The sequence below is a fragment of the Amphiura filiformis genome, chromosome 18 (genome assembly GCF_039555335.1).
Source record: "Amphiura filiformis chromosome 18, Afil_fr2py, whole genome shotgun sequence".
NCBI lineage: Eukaryota > Metazoa > Echinodermata > Ophiuroidea > Amphilepidida > Amphiuridae > Amphiura > Amphiura filiformis.
Window position 1 is genome coordinate 53,091,154 of NC_092645.1, and position 23,937 is coordinate 53,115,090.

Below are 23,937 nucleotides of genomic sequence, written 5' to 3' on the forward strand. Positions count from 1 at the left end.
AACTCCTAAAATTTGATGACCCACCCTACATATTTTCCAGCCCCCCCCCCACCAGAGTATTTCTGAACACTCCCTTAGTCTCTTGGCAAACAATCCTTCTGTTTCCGTCTCTTTTCCTTCCTCTATCTATTCTTCTCCCCTTTCATCCACCTTATTCTCCTCCTTCTCCCTCATCTCCTTTCTGTTCTTCTAAACCTTTTCATATTTTTATGTACATCTAGGCCTATGTACTGGTCCAAATGGGATATGGCCTAAGTGGGACATGGACCTAGTGGGACATGGCCCTAGTGGGACATGGACATAGTGGGACATGGCCCTAATGGGACATGGACTAAGTGGGACATGGTCCTAGTGGGACATGGACCTAGTGGGACATGGACCAAGTGGGACATGGCCCTAGTGGGACATGGACCAAGTGGGACATGGACCAAGTGGAACATGGCCCTAGTGGGACATGGACCAAGTGGGACATGGCCCTAGTGGGATTGGACCAAGTGGGATTGGACCAAATGGGATTGGACCAAGTGGGAACTGGACCAAGTGGGAATGGACCAAGTGGGATTGGACCAAATGGGATTGGACGAAGTGGGTTGGACCAAATGGGATTGGACCAAGTGGGAATAATCCAAATTACAGTTTTATGTAAAATGTCATATTTTGTCTTAAATACATGACTTTCGGCTGAACCACTAGCAGGCTATGTTAGCACATTTTATGACAATGACAAAGGTACCAAAATATGCATTTTGATGACTTTTACGATGATCAACCGGATTAGCAACTGAATGGGCATTTAACATTACAACACGTTTACAACTTGGGTATTTTTTTCATAGCAATTGTTAAGGGAAGGGGTATGAACGTTTGGACAGTATTTATTGTGGGACATTAGAGCACATCAGACATATCGAATTGCATTCTGAATACGAAGAATGGCCTTCTGATATCAAATAATTTTGATTTTTGAAATTCGCAATGTAATACACATTTGATGGCAAATCATTAAATCGCCATCAAAAACGTCTCGGTATAGAGCAATCATTGGCGTCCCAATGCGCACTCCAACTCATATTGTCTTTGATTCCCTAAACTGGTAAACTTTTTCTGATCGTCGTAAATATCATATCTGTCTCAATGTTTTAAATGTCTTGGGGCTGGTACCCCCAACCTGTGCAATATTTTCACCAAGTGTATTGATGCTTATAGCAATTATACTCTCAGATCATCGACCTCTGGGAATCTGGTTATAAATAAGATGCGCACTGAGACTGGCAAGAGAACTTTCCTGTTCAGGTGGGCTAAGGACTCGATTGATCTTCCCCGAAACATTAAAAATCCCCTTCCTGTCAATGCAAATGTCTTCAAGAACATATATACTAACTTGCAATAATATCTCTTTTATGTAGCACATTGTAAATGTAATTATCATGTTATTTAAATTCCTTGTACCTAGTATGTATATTTTATATGGTGTTAATTTTATGACTTTTATGTATATAGGGAGTACGGTGGCCGAGCGGAACGGGCTACGACTCATAATCGGAAGGTTGCGGGTACGAGCCCCGGCGACGCCATCGTGTTGTGCCCTTGAGTAAGGCACTTTATCTCAATTACTCCTCTCCACCCAGGTGTGAAATGGGGAGCTGTTATGAATACTGTCCATTGAGCGCCGCCCAAAGGTATGATCATGCCTTGGACATTGTATGGCAGCTGACATAATCTAACGACGGCGGAATAAATGTAAAGCGCTTTGGTACATGTTCACATGTGAAAGGCGCTGTATAAATACCAACATTTTGTTAATATTTATTTTATATTTTTAAATACTTTTAAATACATGTCTGTTGTTTATCTGTGTTGTATCCTGGGCAGCAAGGGAGAACGGTGCTGGTCACTGATTGCATGTCCTAGGTTAAAGAAGAAATAAATAAAATAAATTTATTTATTTATTTATTTATTATTACTTATGTACTTAGGCGACGAAAAAAGAAAACCATGTTCTACGGGCCCGACCGACCCAGATAATTTTTTTCGGTACAAATAAATGTTTTTTTATTTTCTCAAATTGCAAATTATTTACAGATTTTGGTGATTTTTTGGGTTATTTCAACAACAATAAACCGACCGACTGACCCTACTTGAAAACTTCGTCCGCCCGTAGAACAGAGTTTCTTTTTTTCTTAGCCTTACTTATCATTTTATAAATATTATTTGTTCCTCTTTCGGCTAGGCAAAACCCACCTCCCCCCCCCCCCTTTTACACTCATAAATTAATTGGTTTTTTTTTTTTGCTAAGTTTCCCCTTCCGTGTAAAGTATAACTTTATAAGCCGTTTGAACCAAACTGAACAAAATTGACCTATACAATTACAATATATAATACCATGACAATAATGTGTATGACGACCATACTAGAAGAATAAACTATGCATAACATACGTGATTAAATTGTCATATAACGTATGAGCGTGATGTATAGTATACGAGTCTTCCTCAATATCTTCCAGCCGGGATGATTAGATCATGTCATCTAAAGTCTGCACAAAAAGTAACTCAGCTGTTATAAATACGCCTATAGATTCAGAACAAATAATTGTTTTCACAATATTTCAACATAGAGAGAAGCATGATTTATTTACGCGCATTTTGATACCTCATTCGTCAAATGTCGTTCAATATTAACAACACAGTAGTGCTTTTACAGAAAAATACCCGAATTTAGAAGTTGCAGTTTACAGCGATCAATGGTAATATGTGACCGTACACCACGAATGAGCCGTAAATGTCCTCAATTGTATTCTGAGTTACAGTGTAAAATGGGCATGAAGGTCGTATTCATAGGTACCTCAATTTGGTGCTACGTGTACCTCATTTAATGAGATACACGTAGCACCAAATTGAAATACCTATGAATATGACCTTCATGCCCATTTTACACTGTAACTCAGAATACAATTGAGGACATTTACGGCTCATTCGTGGTGTACGGTCACATATTATAATGCCAGCACTGTAAACACGTAAAGCCCGCCCTTATCTTCGCGCTTACTTCAAATCAATACAAATAACTGCAACGTTTAAATTGGGGTATTTTTCTTTCAAAACACTGCTGTATTGTCAATATTGAACGAAATTGAACAAATGGGGTATCAAAATGCGTAATAAATCATCCTTCTTCTTATGTTGAAATATTGTGAAAACAATCATTAGTTCTGAATCTATAGGCGTATTTATAACAGCTGAGTTACTTTTTGTGCAGAGTTTACGTATTTATACTCTAAATTGTACGTCAAAGGGTGTACAGATTACCGATTTAGCATGGGGGACACAAAAAGGTGCTTAAAAAACACATTTTGAATTTGCTTGTTTTTGTCCATTTTGATACTTAATTGAATGTGAGCGAGCGTCAATGAGTAAGTTGGGGTTGAGGAGGTCGGGCGAGGACATCTAGCCTATTAAGTTCGAGAAGGTCATTATTCCGAAAAGGGCTAAAGTTTTAGTTTCGTCAATTTACGTTAAAATTAGAGTTAAAATTAGGGTCAGGGTTATGCTCAGTGGCGGCTCTAGGGGGGGGGGGGAGTGGAAATACTTATCTTGACTCCCAAATAAATAAATCCATGACCCATTCTTCCCGAAGAAAATGACAGCCCCCTAAGTTCCCTATCATCACGTGCAAAAATTATCAAATAACATCATCGGCAGCTACTCAGTTCTGACCTTAATGCCAGTAAGAATCACATTTCGTCATCAATATGGCCAATTGCCATGCCCATTTAGCACGGAAATACTGAAATACAAGTTTTTAAATCAGCTATATCTAGCTTTTCCGTCATTAATTTTTTTTGTCCGTAATGAAAAATCTAAATAAAAAGTGTATGTTTCGCTCAAATTATTTTGCCCTTTGCAATCAATGTCACTATTTTGCAAAAACAATTTTCCTTGTAACCTGTCATTTTCGCCTATACTTTTGCGTGTGGAATTTCACGTGCGCATTTATATATACAGCCTGTCTCAAAAAAAAATTGTGCAAGTGAAAAGCGCCCTCTGTGGCAATTAGAAAATACCGTTGTGACATAATGCTTACATCAACGTCAAGGGTATAGTCTTAGCTCTCAAATACCGTTTAGTCTGTTCAATTTGCTTGTTTTAATCTCGAGATATGCTTACTTAACAACGAAAGGGTAAAATCACAATTGTGCCACTTTTACGAGAGAAGAGGGCTGCACATGTAAATCAATGATAGCATCAAGTTTACATGTTTATCAAGAGTTCCTTCGTAAAATCAAACGAACGCATCAATTATACAACAATACAAAATTGTTTTTAATGTTTTATCATGATAAAGGTATAATGATTCTCTTTTTCCACTTACGACAAATTAAACGATAAATATATATTTCACATTCTGCTGTAAAATTAAATACACGTGCATGTCAATGATTTACCATGGTAAATACTGTTCTCTTTGTCATTCAAGACATGTTAAAAGACAAACAAATATTGTACACTTAGGTTAATGAACTTTGACAAGTTCATGAAATTTAACAAATTAATGAAATTAGACAAAATAATACACGCACGCTGGTGTTGATGCGTCTAATGCACGAGCTCCGAAGGGGGAGTGCATAGACGCATCAACATCAGCTATCATTGGTTTACATGTACAGCCCTATTCCCTAGTAAAAGTGGCACAATTGTGATTTTACCCTTTCGTTGTTAACTAAACATATCTCGAGATTAAAAAGAGCAAATTGAACAGAACAAACGGTATTTGAGAGCTAAGACTGTGCCCTTGACGTTGATGTAAGCATGTCACAAGGGTATTTTCTAATTGCCAAAGATGGCGCTTTTCACTTGCACAATTTTTTTTTGAGACAGGCTGTATACCCGAAGTCCACTGTTTGAAAGGTACAAAGATTGAATTATTTGCTTAGTACTAGCATCTGTTTGCAGCATGCTCAATAGAAAACCAAATTTGCATTATCATGTTGGATTGATTTTTTGTTTCCCTTTAATTTCCTCAAATTGTGCTGGTCAGTTGGAGCCCCTTGCTGACCCCTGTATCTCCATATCTGTGTGACCATGCCTGGTTACTGCCTTTTCTATGTTTACCTTAAACTGTCTTAAATTCCCATCGATTTTCCAGGTCGTCATCTTCTCACTGGCACTTATGATTTTTTAGTATTGATACATTGAATTCCTTTGTGACTTTTTTTTCATACAATCCTCATTGCCTTCACTTTATAAATTTCCTCAGATATGTGACCTATTACTACAACCTGCCTTCACCTAACTTTTTTTTCCTATCAAATTACATGTTGAATACCTTTTGAATGATGATAAACTGTAAATTTATTCAAATATGAATTGTTACCCATATCCATATTCGAACACCAACACCTTCCTTTTCTTAAGGCTCTTATTTCTTGAACAATTATGTGAATTCCTCAATATTTTGCACAAGTGTCTTCCTCTCTTCTATTCTGCAGCTTCACTGCTTCACCTATTACTTATTATCTTTTGCTGAGATCGTTTCCCTCCTCTACCTCCTACTCCTCCTCCTCTTCTTTTTCTTTTTCTTCTTTCCTCTTTCCCTCTTCCTCTCTTCTTTTCTTTTTCTTCTCCCTTCCTCCTTGTTCCTCTCTTTCTTTATTTCTTCTCAAGGCATTATTTCCTCAATTTTGACTGTCATTTCCTAGGAGCGCTGCTCCCAGCTCCGGCACCATTTGCATCCCTGGCATAGTACAATCAAAGGTTTAATGATAGAAGATGCATCAGAACATAGATCCTAGAAAAAGGTCTTTCTAGGGTCTATGTCCTTTCTAGGGTTGACGAAGTGGAAGCCTCAATTAAATACATGTAGCTAATTTATCAAAGGTTTAATAATAGAAGATGTATCAGAACATAGATCCTAGAAAAAGGTCTTTCTAGGGTCTATGTCCTTTCTAGGGTCTATGTCCTTTCTAGGGTCTATGGTCACAGTGTTTGCACAAACTTGCGTGTTATTAACTCTCTCCAATTTGGGCGTCGACTGCAGACGACAAGTTTTATTTTTTTTTATTATTTAAACACTTCAGAATTGTTCATTTTCATGACCATATTTGGAATCAGGATTTTAAAATAATCCATTAAAATGAGTACAATCAAACCTAGTATTGGTTCGATGATTCTTGAAGTAGCTCCGAGCTATTTTAAGAAAATTATCTCAAATGATGAGACTTTTCGTGCTGAAGTCTACTTGGATTTGGATGTTAATACTATTGAATTTATTTTGTCTTGAAGTCAATGATTGTGCCTCAGTGTGTTACAAATGACAATAAAGGTTGTGCATGTGACGTATCATCCCGTAAATATGGCGGACTACTCAAATGCATTCAACAAAAGCATGATTGCAATCTACTTGAGTGCCTTGATTGAAAGTAAAACCGGGGAGTGTTTTGGATTCTCAAATTTTCAGAAAATGTTTGGTTTGGATGTTGAGGAATCTGAACATAAAAATGCCATAAACTTTCTTGTTTTATGTTTGAAATATTATATTCATAGATGCCAATTTCAGGATGTCAAAATTTCAGAAAGCAAGGGAAAACTGGGTAATCATTTTAAGAAATTTTCCTTTGATCTTGGTTTTTAATGGGATGTGATTTTCATTAATCAATTCATTGGTGGACCATGTTTTTGTACTGTGACCATGTTAATTGTACTGATGGGAAAGTTATTTGTGGTTTGTTTTGTCACTTGTCCTACATGTATGTGTTTGGGGATGGAGGGGGGGGTGAGTGTGTTGAGGGGGTGTTTGGGTGGGATTTTTGTTTTTATGTAGAAAATCCCTGATCTGGTTTTAATACTATGGTGCTTATTCTGGGGGGACCCAACGGTAGCCTTTGTGTCTGTTTTTTTCAAAGAATTATTTTCTTGCCTTTGCTGGACTACCACTACTTGTTTTTGCTTGCCTTTTTCATCACTCTTATGCTCTTTTTAACAGAGGTATCCGTTGGATCCTGTTGCCATGGTGGGGCAGTTTTTTAAAAATCTCATTGTCATACTCTGATTGCATCTTTGTATCTATCTTGGTTACCGTTATTAAGTATGGGTCTGGTAGACCATGCCTGTATACGTTTTTTTTTGCCTTTCCACCACACAGTGTCAACGCCCCGATATCTTCATGGCAGAAATCGCCATGGTAGGTTGAATCCACCGCCACGCATGGCCATTTTGTATCGACCTGTTTAATAGTTTTGAGTCGCATAATGGGCCGAAGGACATCTGACTAAGGCTACTGACAATAGCCCCGATTAGGCCGGTGACTGACCTCGCCGAGTCGAGCATGGTACATGTGCGCCATAGGTCATATGCTTTTAGACTACCTTCATGATTGGCCTATACACTGCGCTATATAATTCGGCACATATAAGTCAGAATTATTGTCAGTTTTTGACTCAAGACGCAAGCTTCGATCTCAAGACGCAAGCTAACGACTATCTGTTCAAAATATATATTCAAGTGCAAGGAACCATATCTGGTTTCTTTATACGAAATCATTTACGGGAGATATTCATCATTTTCTACCGCGATATCCAAAGATGTTCGTCTCATATCAAACTCGTGCATAGGACATTCACGTGTATCGATCCCGGGTATTATTTTAGTACATGTATCTCTGCAGAGAAAGTAATTATTAGCCAGGCGATGTCGGTGTGCACCAGGCCCAAGTACAGGTGAATAAAAATAGAAAAAAAAAAAAAAAATGATTGCAATCTCAAATCCTTTGTTTGGAACCAATGGATAGAAGCATACAGGGCCTCTGTAATCATTCTAAAATTTACTGAAATTTGAAATGCAATTGAAAAGGACAACGTTGTGTCGTTGAACTTAATTCAACTGGTCATTGCTTTTGGTGCCAAAAAACGGAGCCGTCGCAGGATTACATCCAGGGGATCACATCTCTCAAATAATCCTTAGCCTTTCATTATTGGCATTGAAAACAACAATAACATTCATCTAAATTCTATACCTTTACAATTTGTGAAGAAAAAGTTTATGAAATAAATCATTTACGGTTCACTGTTATTTCTTATGAATAGAATCTGATCACGCGATCCTCTCCAAATTTGTTTTTTTTAAATCGCATTGTGCAGCTTTGGAATCAGCTGCCTTTGTCTACAAGGACAGTCGGTTCCTTTTCTTCCTTCAAATCAGGGGTAGTTGAATTTTTGAATTCTCATTTTACTCAAAATTTTGTTCTTTGAATACATGCTTTTGGTGCTCAATACTGCAGATGCTCGAATTGCAGGCTTATATTATTTTGGATGGGCTGTCTGGGTGTTTTTCCCCCATAAATTGTTTTCAAAAATCTAAAGGTGGGATGGTCCTAGAGGTGATTTTGTACCTGTTTGTTCCATACTTTTCGTTGGCAATTTATTCTATTTGTGCAATATTTATATATAATAATTATATTTGTCAATGTAATTGTATATGAGCCAGTAATTAAGCATAATAAATAAATAAATAAATAAATAAATAAATAAAAAAAAAATAAAAAATAAATAAATAAATAAATAAATAAATAAATAAATAAATAAATAAATAAATAAATAAATAAATAAATAAATAAATAAATAAATAAATAAATAAATAAATATACACTGATCGATCTCATCAATAAGCCTACACCCATTGGCCTACAAAAGCATTTCTCAGAAAAACTCATAGACGCATAAAGTAAGCATTAAAATGAGTAGAGACTGTGTCACAGGCCAGAGTGCCCAGGTAAAGGTACACATGTAAAGGGAACCAACATGTGTCACAGGACAGAGTGCCCAGTTAAGGGGTGGGGTATGAACGTTTCGACAGTATATATTGTGGGACATTAGAGCACATCAGACATATCGAATTGCATTCTGAATACTTCTGATATCAAATAATATTGATTTTTTGAAATTCGCAATGTAATATAATACACATTTGGCAAATGATTAAAAATTGATATTTTTGATATTTAAAAGTACTCGAAGTAAACTTTATAAATCTGATGATTTATACTTAAAGTGTAGGCCTATGTAGGTGGGATGAAAAGCCGACGATCAATTGAAAATTTTGCCCTTTCGTATTGAAGATATGGATTTTTTCCCCAAAAAAAAAAAAAAAAAAAATTAGGTCTTTTTGGGAAAAAATCAATATCTTCAATATGAAAGATCAAAATTTTCAATTGATCGTCGGCTATTCCTCCCAGCTACATACACTTTAAGAATATGTCATTACATTTATAAAATTTACTTCGAGGACTGTTATAGGCCTATATCAAAATGTGAAAATATCAAATTTTAATAATTTGTCATAAAATTTGTATTATATCGTGAATTTCAAAAAATGAAAATTATTTGATATCAGAATTCTTCGTATTCAGAATGCAATTCGATATGTCTGATGTGCTCTCATGTCCCACAAAAAATACTGTCGAAACGCTCAAAACGCTCATTCCAGATCCCTTAAAGGTACATAAAGGGAACGAACATGTGCCACAGGCCAGAGTGCCCATCTCTCTTTCGAAACAAATATTGGACCGCTGCAGGGGAAGGGGAGCTAGATCTCCTCCACGGCAAGTCTGTTACTTCTCCTACAATGGGATAAAGCCGGTGACTTCTTTTCCTCTACCCTTCCTTCTCTTTCCCTTTTCTTTCCCTTCTCCTTCCCCTTTCCCTTCCCTTTCTCCCCTTTTGCCCCCGGCTACGCTACTGACTGCAGGGGTGGGGTGCTAGACCTCCTCCACAGCGAGTCTATTATATACCTTTCCTACAATTGAATAAAGCCGGTACCCATTTGTAGACCTGGATGGGAGGAGGAAATAGGCAGGCGGCGGATGACATGATCGAGCTGGCAACTCATGAAACCGCCCGGCCGTATGGCATTTTCCATATACTCGGTTAGTTTTGTGGGGTTCATTATCGAACCCCAACGGTTTTAGCTTGTATTTATATTATTTATCAACATAGGCCTATTTGTTTGTGATATTTCAAGCGTTTTAAAATTTCAAAATAATCCCATTCAATTACACGGTTGACGATGAAAATTTACTGAATTTAGGGACTGCACGTCATACACCACCTGGAAATAGGGGTGAAGAGTACAACACATTGACGTCACGGAGACTCAACGCCAGGTGCAGTGGTGTGTGCTAGACCTCCTCCACAGTGAATCTGTTACCTTTCCTACAATTGATTAAATCCGTACAAATTTGTAAACCTGGATGGGGAACTGTGTGAAGCAGGGGTTGAGTGGGGTGCTAGACCTCCTCCATAGCAAGTCTGGTACATTTCCTACAATTTTTGAAGCTGGTACACATTGTAATGTAAATGAAGGGGGTAAAAGTAGTCAAACATCAAAACAAATTAACAATCCTCTGGAATCTATTTTGTAAACACTAATTTTTCACACAAGTTTAAAAAGAATACAAACACAAAATAAAAGTGGCTATTTAGATTTATACAAGAACCATAGCAAACAATGATATCCCTGCAACCAAGCAAATTTTCTTTACATAACATTGTCTGATAAAAGGTCTTTGGCACACACAAACCAGCTAGGAATTCTGTGGGTGGTGGCCTTGGTGTAAAGAAGACAAAAACATAGAATGTGCCAAAACCACAAAGTTCAATCAAACTTTTTTTCATTTTCAAATTAATATTTTCCCATTAAAATGTAGCAGTTTGTGAATCGGTAATTTGCCTAATGGACCATGTGAAGACTAGCAAAAAAACTAAAAACAAGTACTTCAATCCTGCAACAAATCAGGTTATTGTACAAATGCGCGCGAAGTGCGCGAAAAAATTACCATATTGAAGCTAAACTGGTGAAGTATGGTACAAAAGCGGAATAAATTCGCGCGAAGCTCGCAAAAAATGTGCACTCACATGGAAAAAATCGTCATATTGCTGGTAGTCGCGGTATAGGCTACCGAGAAAAGGCTGTAAATCACCGACCACTGACTGAAAATCCTTGCTAAATCACTGTCACTTGTGACCCATCACTAGAAATCTCGTTAACTTTTGATAAATCATAGGGAAATTGTGGTAAATTTTACAGAATTGTTTCAAATTCTGATCATCATAAAATCGCCTTTATGCGGCCTATATAGGCCTACACGATCAATTTGATTGATCAATATCAAAAACCCTAGATACAAGAGTGGATACAAAATCTGCCATTGTGCAATGTGCACACGAACATCAATAGTGATTTTATTTCTAAAATAAAATCAAACTACTATCTGTCCAATTAACTTAGAGACTCGGTTTTTATTATTTATTTGAAAAAAATATATGGGTTAGAAAAAAGTCATGAAAGAAAATGTTCTAGTGGACCTCGGACCTAGCAAAATGTTTTTCTTCATATAGACTTTTATTCAATTTTGACCACATTTTGATAATAAAACGGGACCATACAATTATTCCTAATGATTAAAAACTTTTGAAAGAAAGGTCCATTTCACAGTAAGGGGCAATTAAAATCGAGGTAACGCAGTATACGTATTTGGTAAATGGCACCGAACGTTTCACGGATCATTTTCAAATATGCCATGAGTTTGCTCAAATTTCAATAGATTTGTGGTTATAATAAATTACCAAATATCTTTGGAACAAGAAAAACTTCTTAGGTCTGAAAGTCACTAACAACTTTTCTTTCATGAATTTTTTCGAAAACATATTTAGATAAGTAATAAAAACCGGGTCTCTAAGTTAATTGGACAGACAGTAGATTAGATCTCTTCAATAATGTTGAAGAAAAATAATAGTTTGTATCCAATTCTGCATCTACGGTCCCCAATATTGATCAATCAAATTGATCGTGTACTATGGACCGCATAAGATAGCAATAAAATCTGCTACGACAGCAAATTTGTGCTGTATTCTACAAAATGGGCCATTCCATTTAATATCCACACTGCCCCTGTGGAAGATTTTGCAAATATCTTCCACAAGGGGAGCATGAATTTCAAATGGAATGAACACATTAGCAGCTCCATTTGAAACTCACCCTCCCTCAGTGGAAAATTCAGGTTTCTATCTCAGAAGGTGTATGAAATTTAAAAAATGGAGCTGCCTAACGTGTTCATTCCATTTGAAATTCATACTCCCCCTGTGGAAGAAATTTCCAAAATCTTCCACAGGGGTAATGTGGATTTTAAATGGGATAGCCCAATGGTGCAAAATAAGTGCGGTTTCCATGTCGGTGACATGGGGCCTCTCAAGTTCATGAGCATGTTCAGTGAACATGACAAATTAATATGCATGAAGAAATTGATTCATGATTCATATAAATAGCAAGACAGCGACAAGCCGATGACATACCGTCGACCGTTACTGACGATATCGGAACAGTGCATAGGCATTTGTTATCTATATCAAAAACGCAGCAAAGCACTTTACACTTTCTACTTTCAAATCTGTACCAGTCAATTAAAAGGTAAGAGTTGTATCTTATAACTTGGCTAAAAAAATTGTTACGTCTCAAAGCCTACGCGCGCGTTCGTTTTTCTTAGCGCGTCCACGACAGCTAAAACAGCAATTGCTTTTTTTTTAGTTTAGTTACTGGATTCGATACTCGCATTTGTTTATATATAAAACACTGATATTTGTACTTCAATTGTGTAAATCAACCACAATTTTATGCAGCACATTTGAACACTCGAAAATGACATCTTATAAGGGGGTACTACACCCCAGGCCAATTTTGTGCCTATTTTTGCATTGTTCTAAAAAATTATAGCGCATTGGTGACAAGTCAGATATGTATATTATAGGGGCAAGGACTACAACTACTGCACTGACAATTCAGCAACTCAAGGCAAGTAGTTATTGATTTATTGATCAAAAATTGGTTTTCCCTCATTTTTGACTATAAAGCGCTCCACAGACTCCGAGTATTGTACGTACAATATTGTATGTAACATATACGTTATTTAATCTATTGCCATTCTATTTCCAGTAATGTTTAAGTTCTAACGAATGTTTGATGACAAAAATCGATAATATGTTACATACAATATCTAACAGAAATATATTATCGATTTTTCGTCATCAAACATTCGTTATAGAACTTAAACATTACTGGAAATAGAATGGCAATAGATTAAATAACGTATATATGTTACATACAATATTGTACGTACAATAAAAAGTCTGAATACTGCTTTACTCCACAGCTGTTGTCTGTGTTGAAATAAAATTTCAAGTGCAGTAGTTGTAGTCCTTGCCCCTATAATATACATATCTTACTTGTCACCAATGCGCTATAATTTTTGAGAAAAATTCAAAAATAGGCACAAAATTGGGCAGGGGTGTAGTACCCCCTTAATTTAAATTAATTCAAAATGAAGTTTAAAAAAATCCTTTTAAAAAATCTTTTAAAAAACTCATTCCTCATTCGTTTGCGAAACTGCCATGGGCTTTGAGACATAACTTTATTTTTTAAGCCTACAGTAAAAATATATTACTACACTGTAAAAACAGTGTTTAGAAAGTGGTGGCAAGAATGTGTTTAGAAACGTTATGTTTAGAATATGGATGTCAGATGTTTAGAAATTAAACACCATGACCAGTGTTGAGAAAATTTGACACATGACATTAAGCTTTTAAACATGTTTACAAAGCGGTGGCAAAATTTTGTTTAGAAAAGTGTTTAATCACTAAACACTGTTTTTACAGTGTATATAAACATAGACAGTTTTGGTTCTAATCTTTCGAAGTGATTATTGGCACTAAACGATGTCCATAAATTCGTATTTACCCTTTTACCCGGGGGTCACTCCCATTGTGGCCTGTACACCAACCGCGATATTTAACTTTTGACAAGCACCCTAAACAATGATACCCTTGGCTAAAACGATACCCTAAACAGGTAAAACGCGCCCGGTTTTCACACCCTAAACAGGGATTTTATTCCTTTCATACCCTAAATTTCATTTCCGCATATTAGCAATTGCAATTTTGATACCCATTTTTTCAATTTTTCATGTTTTTGACACCCTAAACACGATACGCGCGTATCGTGCCTACCCACGAAAAACTACCCTTTTACGCGTTTTTATTATCGCAGATAGTGTACAGGCAAGGTGACACCCTCCCCCCCCCCCCGGGCCTTTTGGGTTGTATTGTTTGTGGGTTTCTTTTTAAAAAAAAAGCGCAGTGATTTTAGTGCGCTACGCACAGGCACAACGCCTAGACGTTGATCCACAAGCCTCGGCACACTTTACAGGTTGTCGCTGACCACTATGGCCCCACATCATTCCATAAACCATTAAACAACAATTCAGGGACTTTGCTGCTTCAAGAGCGCACACCCTAGACATACCACAAATAACCATCGCAACCAGGTTCAGCGTTTCATTCACACACACTCAAATTTACAGCATGAACTGATCATATCACATTGTATTTTTTTTTAGGGAAATGGCGTCTAAGACACTTTTGCTCATCCTCGGACTGGCTCTCCTGACCGTAGCTTACGCAATGCCATTGGCTGATGAGGATCTTGCCGTGGATCTCAAAAATGCCTTTCAGGGAGAAAAGATAGTGGATAAAATAAGAGGTAGGATTCAACCCTTGTCCAGGGCCCTTTTCCTTTAACTGTTCACCAGAGGATGATTTAAGCACTTCCCACCACGCCACTGTGTTGACTTGCGGTTAGCACAGCTGTGTGAGTGAACATGACACCACTGCTCGCACATTGCATTGACGGGCATGGTTAAATTTGAATTTGGACTGATATATATACAATAAAACGCATTCAAAATGCTAGTCGATTTCACATTTTATGTTACCTACAGAAGGTGTGAATTATCCTTTATGCATACATTACTTTTGTTCTGAAATCGACCAAGTAATAATGACACACGCACAATTCTTAAACAACATCTTTTGCACAGAATTCAATGGGATTTGAAAAGTAAAGTGGCAGTTGAAACTCTAGTGATAACACGTTTGCAGTGCATGATGGGGCTTCCTTAAATCATCCTCTGACTGTTCACTGTTTTAATCATTTTTTGTCAAATGTTATGAGAATTGACATTATAATAATTTAAAAGTAATACCACCCCCTTTTTTTTTTCGTTCGTTTCCAATGGTAGGCTAGGTTTACGAGCGTAGCTATATGTGATGCGATCAAGCAAAATCAGTCGGAACTCGGAAATACTTAATTTTCAGTTTCGTATAGAATAGTAAAAAGCATTTATAAAGCTGGATTTCGCAGAAAACCCCATTGAAATTTAACAACTTCTAGTAACCAAAATTAATTACGGTAGTGGTAGGCCTTATTTGTTCAAAATTTCGCGTGCTCCGCGCAGTGGCGTAGATTTCTTTTTTAACATTGGGGGATTGAGTTCTTCACGTATAGTCAATCCAGCACCTTTTGGCGACAGAATAAGTGTATAGTACAATTGAGCGCGAAGCGAGCGAAAAATTCTACTATTTTGAAGCTAAACTGATGAAATATGGTGTAAAAGTAGAATAAATGCGAACGAAGAGAACTTTGGGGGCTAAAATGGGCAAATATGAGGTTAATTTGGTCAGAAACCCATTATCAAGCGTCAACATTGGGGGATGATTGTATGGACCACTCCCTGGCAAAATATCGGGGGGGGGGCGATTTATCCCCATCCCCTTGGGATCTACGCCTATGGCTCCGCGCGCAAATGTTTCAAGAATAGGGGGGCACCATTACGTATCCTTAGCCCTGGGCGCCACAACCCCTAGCTACGCCACTGCCCGCGTCTAAGATGTTACGACATGCACTGGGCCTATATGATATGCTTTAGGCCTATGTTAATTACGTAATAAATGGGCACAATAAAAATGATTTGGGTGTAGGCGGGGTGGTTCCCCCCTCGCCAATCACCAAAAGCCAAAAAGGTCCACCGTTTGCGAGTGTAGCAAGCGTAAAAACAACAACATTTTTTATGCTTTTTCGATCAAAAAAAGGTCGCCCCCCCCCTCCATAAATTTTGGCTGCGCCCCTGGCCGTAATGAAGGCAATTGCTTATTCATCGGTGCACAATTTTTACACTATTTCTGAGAGAAGCATAATTTAGTATACAGTTTTTGGATAATATACAATAAACCCCGTAAAAGATATGTGTTATAGATATTGGACTGGAAGTAAACTTGTTTTAATGATTAAATTGCTGGCTTGACGCAGACTCAGTGGCGTTACTGGGGTTGGTAGCGCCCGGCGCAAAATACAAAATTGGCGCCCCACCACCCCCCCCCACGCTCGAAAATTTTGACTTTCGTCACTTGGAGGGGCGCAGAATCGAATTTGGCGTTCCCCCCCCCCCAAGCGTAGCACCGGGGGCACGTTTCCTCTGCCCCCCCCAGTTACGTCACTGCACAGACTTGCTGGTGTTACCGCGCCAGGACAGTGGTGTAGCCAGGATTTTTCGTAAGAAGTTGAGGGAAAAAGCAGGATAGACCAGGTTACTTTTATGGTGGAAAATATGCCGAAAATCGGCCCAAAATACAAAAACCAACAACTTTAAAACCGCATCGGTTAGCATTCCACAGAGGGAAAGATGTCCGAAGGGGTAGCTTCCCCCTTCGCCTAACCCTGGCCAGAGAGAGGACTGACTCATTTTCTTCTTTTTCTCCTCCTCTCTCTCTCACCCTTTTTTTCTATCCTCCCTCTTCTTTTTCCTTCCTTTTGCCTCCCTTTTTTTCTTCTTTTTTTTTGCAAATTATAGGGGGTGCTTCCCCCATGTTTTTATGTAGGCTACTTAGGGATAAATGTAATAGGTCCCATGCCATAATAAATCAAATGGCATGTAGCGGTTCACACGATTGCCTTTTACCCTCTTCGATATCTGGCGGTGAAGCATTTTCTTTTTTATTCTTTTCCTCCGTTCTTTGACGGTGCTGTTCCATTTGCGAAAACAAATGAGCTCGTCTCCTCTTAAACTTTCACACACATTAAAAACTAAAAATGTTACGTCTTTGTCTTTATTATTTTTTATTATTGCTTCTTTTCTTGATTTCCTCCTTCAGGATACGGCAGAGCAAAGAGGGAGGACAATTTCTGTTGCGAGTGGTTTCCACAAGGGCCGTGTTGCAAAGATTATTGATGAGCATGCAGAGATCCACACATTCCGTTTAATACTTGGATGATTATTTAAATTGAAAATTAATTAAGCTACATGTGACCATTTTAGTTTATCACGAACGCCTGATAAGTTGCAAATAAAAACAAAACTACGTCATATCGATGAGCACAATGTTATTGCGCACGCTCGACCACAATCAAGGAAAATATGATAGTTGGTACACTTTGACAATAATAATTATGTTGCAACCCTTTATTGCCACTCTGCTAGTTCAGTTTAGGGGCCGTCCATAATTTTCGCCATTTTCACTCCGGTTTTCACTTACGTACAAAGCGTACGTAAGAGGGAGGGACGATGTAAAAATCCTGGGCTTGTGTACGTAAGAAAAATGACGATTTGTTTGAGCAATAAAAAATGAAAGTGAAAAAGTATGGTATTTTCCATTAATTTATTCATAAGTTATAACCAATTGACCTAAAATTGTTCAATTCGTTTTAACCATTTCTATAACATGCCATGCAAACAATGATTTTCTCTTTATTTTAGAGTCTATGCACAGTGGTCCTTTTTTGCATTATGCTTAATTTTATTTCATACCAAAATACATTAAGAAAATATTTCTACCTGCGCTAGGATCAATGGCAGCAAAGGCTTAAGTGTGGATTGTCACTGTTGCGACAAAAGACATGAAACGCATAATAGTCTAAATTGCAAGAATATACACCAAACATGCTAAAAGGAATTCGCCCTGGTTTCCCTATAATATGATGTGATCCCGGGGGTTCTTAGTGGAAAAGAGAGTATTGGGGTGTTCGGTAGATTTTGGGGTGCATTGGTCTTTTAGTTAAGATTCGGGCTGCAATTTAATCTATATATATTTTAATTTATTGACGGCTCTCGTTTTCATGAAAATATGGTTTAAAAGGAAGGTTTTTTTAGCATTTCTTAACTTATCTGTAAAAATATTAATCCAGAACCAACTGTTCTCCTGGAACACTAGCCCTAACCCTAATCAAACCTTAACCTAAACTCTAACCAAAACCCCAACCCAACATCTCAATTTTGCTATAAGTAGTACTCGAAATACTTCGCCATTTTATTTGTACGTAACTCGAGGGAGGGTGGTGGGTAAAAAGTTACGTGCGCTTTGTACGTAAGTGAAAATGGCGAAAATTATGGACAGCCCCTTAGTATAACTACGTTTGATAAAAAATACAAACCTTTCCCTTGTGAAGAATCAATGTTGTGGTGCCTGGTGAGCCCAACATCAAAAGCGCTTTCATCAATATTCAATTGGGGGAGCGGGCCGGTGGCGATTCACATTTTAGTATATAGGTAAAATAATATTTTCCTTGATTGTCTTATAGAGATATTCAAAATCGCACAAAATTGGCCAGATTGCTATAAGTCGCGGTAACATTGTGATAAAATGCTGTAAATTGCCTGATATTATGCTAAATTGCAACCGATCACTGCAATAATCTTGCTAAATTTTGACAAATCACAAAGATTGTTTCGAATTTTGATCAATGTGCTAAGATCGGTAGAAATCACGACAAAATCTGTTAAACCACAGGAAATCTGTGTTGAATTTAAAATGGTGATAAATGAGCAGAAATGCTGCTAAATAATATTATGTGCGATATACCATTTTTCCCATTTATAAATATATAAAGGATAATGGTAAAAAACTGCTTGTTTCAGATTTATAGTATAGTACAATATGGGCTTTATGATCAATGTAAAATGTTGGGGGAAACTGTACTTGTTTATTTAGGGAGCAGTCACAAAAATAATTACCGTACTAAGTTCCCACATAATTAACATACCGGAATATAAATCTGCTTTATTACAATACTACATAATACCGGTACCTGTCGTGCGATCTTAAATAATGCAATGTTCGGCTATATTTTTAAGTGATTTATGTCTTATATAATTATTTAGAACCATTTTAATGGTAATAAAGGTAAAAAGATACTCAAATAGACATTATGTTTGCACATTGTTTTATTTGTTCTTTTGTCAGGGTTACTCATTTAGCGGATGTTTTAAGGTATCCTTTGTTCTTTCACGAGGACCAGCATGCTTTAAAGTCATAATGTACGATCTTATAATATGAATTTGGTTAATTTTTTTCAAACCTGATTTGTTTGCATATTTGTAATGTTTACACATCTCAAAACTTGCACCTAAATGAAATCAGTTTGTAGGTAAACAGAGCAAAGTTCGACATAAAGTCATATAATTCACGAAATTATGACTTTATGTCCGCCCATAGAACTGCGTGTTAAACGGCCAAAATAACAAGCAGTGTTTCTTTTACGTTACCTCGTTATTTCAGCTCAAAATGGACAGAAACCATTCCCGATCATTATTACTAGTATTATTTCAGCATTTTGAGTATATAATGACAAATTTAAAATTTGAAGGAAATCGTACATTAAGCCTTTAACTTAAAAACATAATGCACTAAATAGTCAAGAGCGCGAGTGCGCGACTCGGACCCGGACCTCCGCTCAATAGTGCTGTATCTTGCGTTTTTCGCTACATCTGAACGGTTTACAGTAGCCCGAGTAAGAAATATAACATTTATATAACTTTTCGTTATTTTCGTTAAGGGATGGGGTATGAACGTTTGGACAGTATTTATTTTGGGACATAAGAGCACATCAGAAATATCGAATTGCATTCTGAATACGAAGAATGTCATTCTGATATCAAATAATTTTGATTTTTTGAAATTCGCAATGTAAATACACATTTTATGGCAAATGATTAAAAATTTATATTTTTGATATTTAACAGTACTCGAAGTAAACTTTATAAATCTGATGATTTATACTTAAAGTGTATGTAGGTGGGATGAAAAGCCGACGATCAATTGAAAATTTTAACCTTTCGTATTGAAGATATGGATTTTTTTCCCCAAAACACACAAAAAAGTCTTTTTGGGAAAAAATCCATATCTTCAATATGAAAGGTCAAAATTTTCAATTGATCGTCGGCTTTTCCTCCAGCTACATACACTTTAAGAATATATCATTAGATTCATAAAATTTACTTCGAGGACTGTTATATATCAAAAAATGTGAAAAATATCAAATTTTAATAATTTGTAATAAAATTTGTATTATATCGTGAATTTCAAAAAATGAAAATTATTTGATATCAGAAAGACATTCTTCGTATTCAGAATGCAATTCGATACTGCAGGGATGCTGCAGCCAAACAAAATTGTTTCGCTTGCCCAAGATCGCATTAGTTGGAGAAAGCTTGTAGTCGCCTGCTCCGCAGCCGACTGATGATGATGATGATGATATCAGACATTCTTCGTATTCAGAATGCAATTCGATATGTCTGATGTGCTCTCATGTCCCACAAAAAATAATGTCGAAACGCCCAAAACGCTCATGCCAGATCCCTTAAGTTATTGTAAACAATTAATTAACTCTAGAACTACTTAGCCATATCTTGTAACACGAATTACGAAGTGGGTTGCATCTCCCCCCCAATTTTCAAAGTTACCCGTATTTGGCGGTTCTCGGCTGGGTGCGATAACCTGGCTGATGGTGACTGTCCCCACCAAGTTTCATGCCCATCTGACAGTTTTTACTAATTTGACCTCAGATGCCCCTGGTGACCCCGAAATGACATTCCAAAATGTTAGCTCTAAAATGTTGATTGTGCCAATCATGTTTCATGCCCATACAACAGTTATTACTAATTTGACCTCAGATAACCCTTAAAAAATATACTCATCAAGTTTCATGCCCATACGACAGGTTTTATTCATTTGACCTCGAATGACTCCTGGGTGACTCCAGATGACCCTAAAATGACCTTCCAAAATTTGGCTCCAAATATTGACTGTACCCATCAAGTTTACAGTTTTTAATCGTTTGACCTCAGGTGACCCCTGGGTGACCCAGATGACCCCAAAACGACTTTCCAAAAATTGGCTCTAAATGTTGACTGTACCCACTAAGTTTCATGCTCATACGAGAGTTTTTAGTAATATGACCTTAAATCCTGAGGTCTTCTCTCTTACTCCCCATATGTTGTCATGGCCAGTCTCTCTTAACACCGCCTATTTGCTCGGAGTGGTCGAACGTTCCTCAAACTTAGATGGTGGGTGCATCTTGACGACTCCAGGCATATACAAGTTTGTATTGGTTGAGCTCGGGTGACCATGGCCCACTAACCAATAAAACTTGTTCTGCCTGGGGTCAAATTTTACCCATGCACCCACCAAGTTTGATGAACGTGCATAGGTTCGTTCATCACCTATGCACTGTGAACGCGCTGTATACGCGCGCGTTGTCACTTTGTGCTTCAGATTGGAGGGAGCACACCACTAAATCAATGCGCCATTTGTGCAACCCTACTAAGTTCCGGTAAAATACAGAAAGTTTTTGAGGTATTATGGGTTGCTCTTTGGACTAATAATCAGAAAGAGTAGCAAATTATAGCTTAAGTAAAAGTGTAAAGCCTGTGCATGAATTTGAATCACTAAAAAAGTCGCATTTTTATAATTATCGAGAAAATAGGTCCGCGTATTAAAAATGGGCAGAAACGGGTTTACAGTCATGAGAGCATGTCAAAAACAGTGAGGGCGCTATTTAGCGGCTCCTACCGGGAAAACGAGGTGGAAGACTACCCATACATTTAAACATAATTATGTTAAACTTTCATCGATTTGCAATCGACTGGTTATCATTAAAATTCTCAGAAAGCGCCGAAAAGGCCTCAAAACGAATAAATAAAACTGGTGTTTTTACACGGATTTCAATGTGACGATTATTTAGTGGTGTGCGCCCTGGACAAACTGTAATAATGAAGTAAGTCTTATATTTTAATTAGACATAAACTGACATCATAAATTAAGAAAGTGATCTATCATGTAAAGATGTGAAAAAATTTTCATGAGAGCTCTACAGCATTATTTGCTTGTCTTAATAACATTTGAAGTTATATTGTAGGTTTTCACATTGGTTTTCACACAAAACTAAATTTGTACTGTTTTATGTGATTTTATTTCCTTCTAGTACTATATTTTGCAATAATGGTACTTTGTTGAAAGGGAACTAAATTGGTCTTTTTTGTGTAAGTTTATTTCCTTCTTGCGCTGTATTTCGCAACAATGAAACCTTTTTTTTCAAAATTGAATTAATGTCTTTTAAATGTAATTTCATTTCCTTCTTGTGGTGTATTTCGCAATAATGTAACTTTTTTTGTTCAAAGGAAATTTCAATTTGGCCATTTATGTAATTTATTTCCTTCTAGTGCTGTCAATATGACTGATGTCAGAAATTCACAGGTGCATAATATGTAGGAATCACTAGAATAAAAACTTACAATAGAATTTAAAAAAAAAAAAAAAAAAAAAAAAAAAAAAAGTTTGATGAACGTGCGACCCCTAGTCTCCAAAAAAATAGGCGATGTTAATAAGAGAGACTGGTCATGGCAATGGGGATTTAGAGAGAAGATCCCAGGATGGGGTCCCCGTGGTAGTAATCCAATAACCAATACAAACTTGTTCTGCCTGGGTCAAAATGCACCCACCAGGTTTGAGGAACGTGCGACCCCTAATCTACGGACAGACAGACAGACCCCCCCCCCCCAACAAAAACAGACACAGAGATTCATGTCCATACAACAGCTTTTATTAATTTGACGTCAGCTGACCCCTGGATGACCCCGAAATGACCTTCCAAAGATTTGACTCTAAATGTTGACTGTAGGCCTACCCACCAAGTTTCATGCTCATACGACAGGTTTTAGGAACTTGACCCGGATGATCACGGATGACCACCAAAATGACCTTTCAAAAATTTGGCTCTAAATGTTGACTGTAGGCCCTACTCACCAAGTTTCATGCTTTTACGACAGTTTTTGCTAATTTGACCTCAGATGACCCCTGGATGACCTCGGGTGACCGTGAACCCACTAACCAATACAAACTTGTTCTGCCTGGGGTCAAGATGCACCCACCCACCAAGTTTGAGGAACGTACGACCCTATAGTCTCCGAGAAAAAAGACGGTGTTAAAAAGAGAGATTGGTCATGGCAACATATGGGGAGTAAGAGGGAACACTCAATGATGGGGTCCCCAGGGAAGTAATCTACTAACAAATGGAAACTTGTTCTAGCTGGCGTCAGGATAAACCCACCCACCAAGTTTGAGGAACGCACGACCCATAGTCTCCGTGAAAAAAGGCGAACAGACAAACAGACAAACAAACAAACATTCACACAAATTCCGGTGCGTTGAACCTAGCGCGAAGCGCGAGGCTACGGTTCAACCTCTCTGGATAGTATACTACACTACAGGATTCTCATGAGAGTAGCAGCGCTGCTACTCTCGAGTACCTACGTCGGCTACCAGACCCTTGTGGCCCAGCAAGCCGGCTGCAACTCGCGAATACCTCGTGGCGTAGGTACTTTGAAGGTACTCCGAGTACCGACACTGGTACTCACCTGCCAGGTACTCTGCAGCTGAGTACCGACATGGGTACTCTGGCAAAAAAGTGAGGCAAGCGGGTTGCCATTTCTTATTTTTTTCTGTTGCCATATTGATTTATATTGATTAATATGTTCTTGATTTATGTTTCTTATTTTATTCTTTGGGCATTTTTAAGCGGATAAGTTAAGTAGGCCTATTAGTAAATGAGTGAATAAATAAGTAAATAACAATACATAATGTAAGCAACTGAGTAAATAAATAAGTAAATAAGTAAGTAAATAACTAAAGTAGTAAGTAAATAAATAAGGAAATAGGTAAACAAGTAAATAAGTTATTAAATAAATAATAACCCAAAGATGTAAATAAATAATAAATAAATAAATAAA

The 23,937-nt window shown here is 37.3% G+C and overlaps 1 long non-coding RNA gene across 1 annotated transcript; it reads left to right on the forward strand.

Moving 5' to 3' along the window:
* The first annotated feature begins 12,326 nt into the window (after positions 1 to 12,326).
* LOC140138805 (uncharacterized) lies at positions 12,327 to 19,075 on the forward strand. Its single transcript, XR_011857066.1, has 3 exons — positions 12,327 to 12,458; positions 14,440 to 14,582; positions 17,030 to 19,075. It is a non-coding gene; the product is annotated as an uncharacterized lncRNA (long non-coding RNA).
* Positions 19,076 to 23,937: the final 4,862 nt, after the last annotated feature.